The sequence below is a fragment of the Colobus angolensis genome, unplaced genomic scaffold (genome assembly GCF_000951035.1).
Source record: "Colobus angolensis palliatus isolate OR3802 unplaced genomic scaffold, Cang.pa_1.0 Scaffold17, whole genome shotgun sequence".
Lineage (NCBI taxonomy): Eukaryota > Metazoa > Chordata > Mammalia > Primates > Cercopithecidae > Colobus > Colobus angolensis.
Window position 1 is genome coordinate 253,959 of NW_012114821.1, and position 7,284 is coordinate 261,242.

Genomic DNA, 7,284 nt, shown 5'->3' on the forward strand with positions numbered 1-7,284 from the left:
GTGCCGCCCTCCACCCCGCCTCCCTCGGGTTCTTTCTGCCTACGGCAGAGCCTGCGCGCCTCCCCCGGATGGCCACGGACCCGCAGCCTCAGCGAGGACGCTGCCTGCGTCTCGGCTGCCTGGACCTTCCCGCGTGGCTCCCGGGGAAGCCCAGCGGCCGGAGGGCGCAGGATCCGCCTGACGCGCCCCTCCCCACGGGAAGAACGGGGCGGAGGTCCAGGAGGGACGTAAGCCGGACTCCCCCGGCATGCTGATCCGAACCCAAGCGGGGAAATCTGCGCAAACCAAAGGAGGGAAGAGTCAGGCACCCCCCAACCCCCCAGGGAGGCCCAGGTGAAAAACAGACGCCGTCCTCGCCTCTCCCCCTGCGGATGATCCCAGCACTCCCACCCCGGCCTCTGCAGCCCCCGAGTTCGGCTCCCTCAGCCCCACATCCTCTCTGGTCACCTAAGTGCCCAGCTGCTCAGGGAGCATGTTGCGAAGGATCGGGAAGGATAGGGGTCTGCTTCCCCAGCCGCCCTCCAGACCCCCAGGGCTGGTAGGAGCCGGCAACCCTGTGCCCCAGCCTGACCCGTGAGGGGGGCACACTAGGGTAACACAGGAGCATCCACCTCATAGGCACCTTCCTTGTGTCCAGGGTGCAGATGTCAGGGCTCTGAGGCCCTGAGATCCTGTCTGGGGCGAGGGGGCTTCCTCCATCCGCTGCATCACACTACCTGGCTGAGTCAAGAGCCCACTGAGCAAGCAGACCCTCCACAGCGAGGCACTCAGGCCTCACATGGTCACGGTGCTTATGCTCTGGGCCAGCCTGGATTGCTCATCCCTGTCTGAGATTGGGATTCACAGGGTCTTCCAGTTCCCCCTCTTTCTTTCTCTACTGATTGAGAAACACAGAGTCCTTTCACCGCTCCGGGACCTGGCCACTACGTGTTCCCTGCAGCCTTGAACTCAGGCTGGGGCCTGGCACATTCCCTGAAAAAGCTGTTTAAGTTGCTTAAAAACACAGTCAACCCTATTGCTGAACACATAGAAACTGGCCCTGCCCTGAGCCCAATCCCTTAAACTCTCATCTAAGCTCCATAGCCAGACTCCCTTGCTGCAAACACGCTTGGGTAAAGCATCCCTTGCCTCACCGTCGATCCCAAGAATGCTGAAGCTCCATATGAAAACGTCTGGAAGAAATGCTCTGGACTGATCGTTTACCACTTCTTTCCTTGGAATCCCAACCAATTCCATTTTGGGACAGTTTGGGGAAGTCTTTTGAGGCAATTCCCTTGCTGCCACTTTTGGGGCAACTCTAAACTCCTCATATTTGGTCAGATAGAACAGTTCCAAGCTGTAAATGTTTCCAGGAAAAAAATCTCAACTACAAAGCCACTTTCAAGGTGATGCTGCATTTCCAACAGCACTCTCCGTATCCGAGTGGATGGCCCAGAGCAATGGTGCTTCCAACCGACAGAGCCCCTCCACAGGTCCCTTACCATCTGCAGACACCCATATCTCAAGGTGAGTTCAAATGTACCTTAGATTTTTTTTCTTTTTTTTTTTTTTTTAACAGAGTTTCACTCTTGTTGCCCAGGCTGGAGTGCAATGATGCAATCTCGGCTCACTGCAACCTCCACTTCCTGGGTTCAAGCAATTCTCCTGCCTCAACCTCCCGAGTAGCTGGAATTACAGGCGCGCACCACCATGCCTGGCTAATTTTTTATAGAAATGGGGTTTCACCATGTTAGCCAGGCTGGTCTCGGACTCCTGACCTCAGGTGATCCGCCGACCTCGGTCGCCCAAAGTGCTGGGCTTGCAAGTGTGAGCCGCGGCGCCCGGCCCCCTGGATTTGTTTTAATCAAGTGTGGTAAGGTGTGCACACGTGAGAAAGACTGTCGTGAAGGCAGAGGTTATAGTCACGGGTCCCTGGAAACTGGGCAGGGCACACAGGGCCACATGAGAAGGACCAGGGATGACCAGGAGGCAGAAAGTAGGAGAGGGCTGAGTTCGGCCAGAGCCTTTATTTTCTCTGGAAGGAGAGGGCAGGCAGGGTAGGTATGCAGAGTGAGCTCAGGATTGGACTATTTGAACAACTGTGGCAGGCTCTGGGCTATAGGAGTGGCCCCTTCTTGTCCAGTACCTGGCTCCCAGTTGACTTAGGGCAGGGGAAATATTGGCTTGGTGAGTGACAGTGTAACAAGGGAGATAGACAGCTGTGGACTCTGGATTGGTTGGTTTGTGTCTCAGAGGTGCACTGGGGCTGGGCGCAGTGGCTCATGCTTGTAATCCCAGCACTTCGGGGGGCCAAGGAGGGCAGATCACCTGAGGTGAGACCAGCCTGGCCAACATGGTGAAACCTCGTCTCTATTAAAATACATAAAAATTAGCCGGGTGTGGTGGTGCACGCATGTAGTCTCGGCTACTCAAGGCTGAGATGGGAGAATTGCCTGGACCCAGGAGGCAGAGGCTACATTGAGCCCAGATCATGCCACTGCACTCCAGCCTGGGTGACAGAGTGAGACTCCGTCTCAAAAAAAAAAAAAAGGTGCACTGGAAGGGGAGTGTTTGCTGTCTCTGGGAATTAGCTAGCCCTGGAGGGAGCAGCCTCTCCAGGATCAAGGACCCAAATGCTTGGGTGACCCTAGAGAGCAGAGATGGAGCCCCACAAACAAAAGGTTCTTCATTCTATGCACACACTCTCTGGTGCATGGTTTCAAATGTCTTGGTGAAGTCGGGTCCAAGCCTCCGTGCGGTGGAGAGGACATCTAGGGAGGAATAGTGCCTGATGGGTGAGCTGGGGAGCAGTGGGCCTGCCAGGAGGGCGCTGGGCTGCTGTGGGAAGGGGTGGGGTGAGCATCAGGTCGGCAGTGCTATAGGTGTTCCTGGAAGGCACCCTGGGCCCTCTGGACAGTCAGTCCTCACCCATCCCACACCCATCAGAGTACAGAGGAGACTGCTTCTCCCTGTAGTGATGATCTGTTTGGGACCGCATGACAACAACCACAAGCAGAATTTGCTTTTCTCTGGCAGCCAAATCAAGAGAGACTGGAGGCTTGTGCCACGATTGGACATCTCTGGGGGTGAGATCTTAGCAGCCACTTCCTACCCTTCAAGTGTCCAGTGGGCAGCCTGCCTGGCTAGCTGGGTGTGGGAGGGTCCCCCAGTTCAGGCCCTGCGTGCTCTGCCTCCCCAGGCTCTCTCCAGGCCTCTGGACTGTTTTCCTCAAGTAGGATTCCCAGCTTCCAAACCTGAGCTAATCTCCCTGCTGGAACAAGGGGAGACGCCCTGGATCCTCACCCAGCCAGAAATGGGGAAGAGTGCTCCCAAGGGGTGAGTGTGAACAGGGTGGCCACAGCCCCACTGCCATAGGCCAGGCCACAGCTTGGAGAGGGCCTGGGAGCTCAGAAGGTTCGAAGGACACAGAACTAGGAGCCAGGAGCCTCTAAGAGCCACAGCGCCCACCTCACGGAGGGCCGGGGCAGACAGCTGGCCCCACCTGGGCACTGTGCCATACAGAGACCCATGAGTGCCAGAGCAGCCACGGGACTGAGGTTTTGGGAACAGCAGTGGTGGCTGCTGCACACACACAAAGGAGGACTGGCATGGGGGCCCTGGAGATGGAGGCTCTGCTGGCACGGGGGCCCTGGAGATGGAGGCTCTGCTGTGCGTTGGGGATGACCGTACTGCCATCACACCAGGGATGTCCAGAGGGAGGCAGCCTCAGGAAGCAGTGCCACATGGGCTGGTTATGAGTCAACAGTGAGGGTTCCGGCTTGGGGACCTGGTGACATGAGCTGGGAGAGGGGATCTACTGCCGTGGCCTTGGAGGGTCTTCTCTGTGCCTACTGTGCGGAGCACCAGGGGTCCTGACAGAAGACAGTCGGTCAGGGAGGAGCAGCCTGAATGACAGTGATTGGCTTTGCCCTGGTGCGGGGACTGTGGTCATTCCAGGTGAGGATGAGGAGAGCTGAGGCCAGGTGAGGCTGCGTTTCCAGGGCCTTCAGCAGCACACGGCCATTTGAAGTGCATCTCAGGAGGCAAAGGATCCTTCCCTGGGTTCAAGCAGGAGAAACCTGGGGTTCAATTAGCAGCTGCTGGGACCTCCATGTTGTCATGGTGGTCATTTGGGGCCTGTTGTTGAACAGGAACAGCTGCATTGCTGGAGTGGGGGGCGCTGTACCGTGGAGGAGAGAGGGGAGCTGTCAATCAACCACCATTGCAGGCTCTGGGGCGCCCGACTGGTGACAGAGATGGTATGGTAAGAGGTTGGTGGGACTGCTGAGGTGCCCAGGACCAGAGGGGCTCAGCACAGAGGGGTCCAGGCTGGTTCTGTCCCCCCAGGACAGAGACGCAGTTTGGGTCTAGGTGGGGGTCTGTCCATCAGCCTTGAGCTTGTGGCTGGGGATGGCTGAGATTTGACTGTTGTTTCTTCGCAGTCTTGAGATTTGGGAGTAGATTTTGAATATGAGCGGGTCTAGAGACAAGAAGTTTTCAAGAGTTTCAGAAAAAGGAGTCAGCCAGGCACAGTGGCTCATGCGTATAATCCCAGCACTTTGGGAGGCCAAAGAGGGCAAATGGCTTGAGCTCACAAGTTCTAGATCAGACAGGGCAACCTGGCAAGACCCTGTCTCTACAAAAAATACAAAAATTAGCCAGGCATGGTGGCGGGTGCCTGTAGTCCCAGCTACTCAGGAGGCTGAGGCAGGAGAATCACTTGAACCTGGGAGGCAGAGGTTGCAGTGCCCAAGATCACGACACTGCACTCCAGCCTGGGTGATGGAACCAGACCTTATCTCAAAAAAAAAAAAAAAAGAAAAGAAAGAAAAAAAAAAAGGAGCCAGGAGGCCCTAGCTAGAGCCCAGGGCAGAAACCCTCAGCTGGTAGCTCAGACCTCAAGCTGGGTTGTGAGGACTGTAGCCCTGGTTAGGGGAGTGGAGCCCAAGGAGGGCTGGCCATCCTCAGTGGAAGTTAGAGGGAGGAGAAGGGGACGTACGGGTGTGATGGACAAGAGGAGGGTGTCCTAGAGGAGGGAGGGTGGCCGGCCGTCGGGACTGGACCTGAGTCTGGGCTTCTCACTCATCATTGAGGCCCAGATTGTTTCACAGAAGAGGAGCCTGCTCACCAGCTCTCCCCAGTTCACAAAGACCCACGAACACTGAGGGGTCTCTGGAGCTGCCGGACGAGCCAGCTTGGATTGCTGGGCCATGTCAGTGCGGGCGACGGCCGGGGCACAGGGCTTGTGAGGCCCAGCAGTGTCTCGCCTCCTTGGGGTGGACTCTGAGAACAGACACAGCTCCAGAGCTTAGAGCCTGGCAGGTGAGTGGCACTGGGGGTGCCTGGTGGGGTCTCTCCCGCAGCGGCCAACAGGCTGGTCCTGAACTCCTGGCCGCAGTTCTCGCTGCCTCCACTTCAGCGGCAGGTGCGGCCGTCAGGTGTCTCACGGCGAGTAAAGGTTGTCCTCAGGCCTCGGGGCCCCAGAGTCCTCATCCGGCTCCCATTGGTGCCCTCCCGATCTTCCTCGCCAGTGTCCTTTCAGACCTGTGACCTCTTGTCACTCTTATGTGGCCTGCGGGGTGAATGACGGTTCTCCCTCACAGGCCTGTCTCCAGCGGAGCACCTCTGAGCTCCCCTAGACTCCTAGGGGGGCAGGGCCAGATCCTCCCATGACCTTGAGTCCTCCAGGGACCGGTGCCCACAGGTCCAGCCTGCACGGGGACAGACAGAGCCAGAGAGTGGCCACAGGCCTGCTGCGGCAAGAAGGCAGGTGGTGTGTGAGCCACCGCACCCGTCCTTCCCAGGCTGGTGGTATCTGCCTGTGTCCCTGTGCTTATGGCTGCTGGTGTGAACATAGTTACTGGCCCCCTGTAGCAGGCCCCAAGGACTCCGTGGGCCCTGCCTGTGCTCCTGTGCTTCTTGTGGCTGGGGCAGCAGCAGGCCGTGAGGAGCTCCTCCTTCACACGAGGGTTTCAGACCATGCTGGCTGTGCCAGGACGCCTTTGAGGGCAGTGGGTGGCAAGGCCGCTCCGTCCTGGCAAGTCTGCCCCTGCGCACTCGCGTGGTGGATGCACACAGGTGGCCAGCGCTCCCTTCCTTGAGAATGGAGGCCTCTTGGCGGGAGACACCCAAGGGAACGGGCAGCACCTTGACAGGTTTGCTTCACTGCTCTTGGCTCCTGCCTTGCCCGAGTCTGGGTGTCCCTCAAGAGGGGCTGGTCTGAAGGGTACAGAGGGACCAAGGGATGTTTCCCCAGGGTACAGATGGTCTAGGAGGATGCTTTGCGGCTTCTCAGTGGGAACTGCCCCAGGGAGGCTGGTCTGCCCAATGCCAGGTGTCCAGGGATGGAGGATCCAAACCTAAGCCACTTCCAGGCCTGTCAGGGCAACCTCCTTGGCTTCTGCAGCACAATCTCTCCAGTTCCCTGCAGTAACTCTGGGTCCAGAACAGCCCTGACATGTCACAACCCCTCCCCGTGTAGAAGCTGGTCTCTCGGCTCCTCCTCACAAGCACCTGTGAGGCAGGAGATGTCCTCTTTTGGAGGTAAGACACGGAGGCACAGAGGTCAGGCTGCTAAGGGTGCCACCGGGGTCTCCCCCACACCCACAGACCCTCCTTCTGCCTTCCATAGCAGCTGTGTGTGAGGAGGACAGTTGTGGGTGATTGCAGGCCAAGTGTGACGCTGAGCAGGAGAGGAGGAGGACAGGTATAAGGAGCTGGTGTCCTGTAGGCTGGGGGATTTCTCTTTCTGATGCAATGTGATCTCCCCCACCCCCTGCCAACCCCCCTTGGGCTGCTGGTGAAGCAGCGTGAGTAACCAGACTCCTCAGTTAGTGACAGGCTTTTCCCCAGGCCAGACCCTGGGGAGCTCCCAGAGGAGTCTGGATCTTAGGCCATAAGGTGAGTCCCTTGCTCAGTGCTCTGCAGGGTGTGGTTGGTTCAGGATCCGAGTTCTAACTGCCAATCTCAGGCCCCTGGTGGTCATGGGAGGCTGCTGTGGGTCCAGCCTGGGGGCCTGGCCACCCATACAGTGTCAGATTAGAGCCAAAGGCCACAGAGCTGGGTGGAGGGTGCTGCTGTGCTTGTGCGAGCCTATGACATTTTGCCCGTCATGTAGAAATCCAAGCTAACTGGCCCCAGAGTTGCTGCCAGGTTGAAGTGTCCACTCTGAGACGTTTTGGGCAGAAGCTTGCAGATTTGCCCCTCAATTTAACTCGGGGGACGAGGGCTATGCTGACCTCCCCAACAGTGGCCTGGGGCAGGGAGCGGGAGAAGTGGCAGGCCCCGTGGGGAGGGCTGCAGGAG

At 58.2% G+C, this 7,284-nt stretch overlaps 1 protein-coding gene across 2 annotated transcripts in view; it reads right to left on the reverse strand.

Annotated features, from left to right (window-relative positions):
• The window catches only part of LOC105508955 (zinc finger protein 7), a 47,977-nt gene that overhangs the window by 21,743 nt on the left and 18,950 nt on the right, over window positions 1–7,284 (reverse strand). The gene's annotated exons all lie outside the window — the stretch shown is intronic.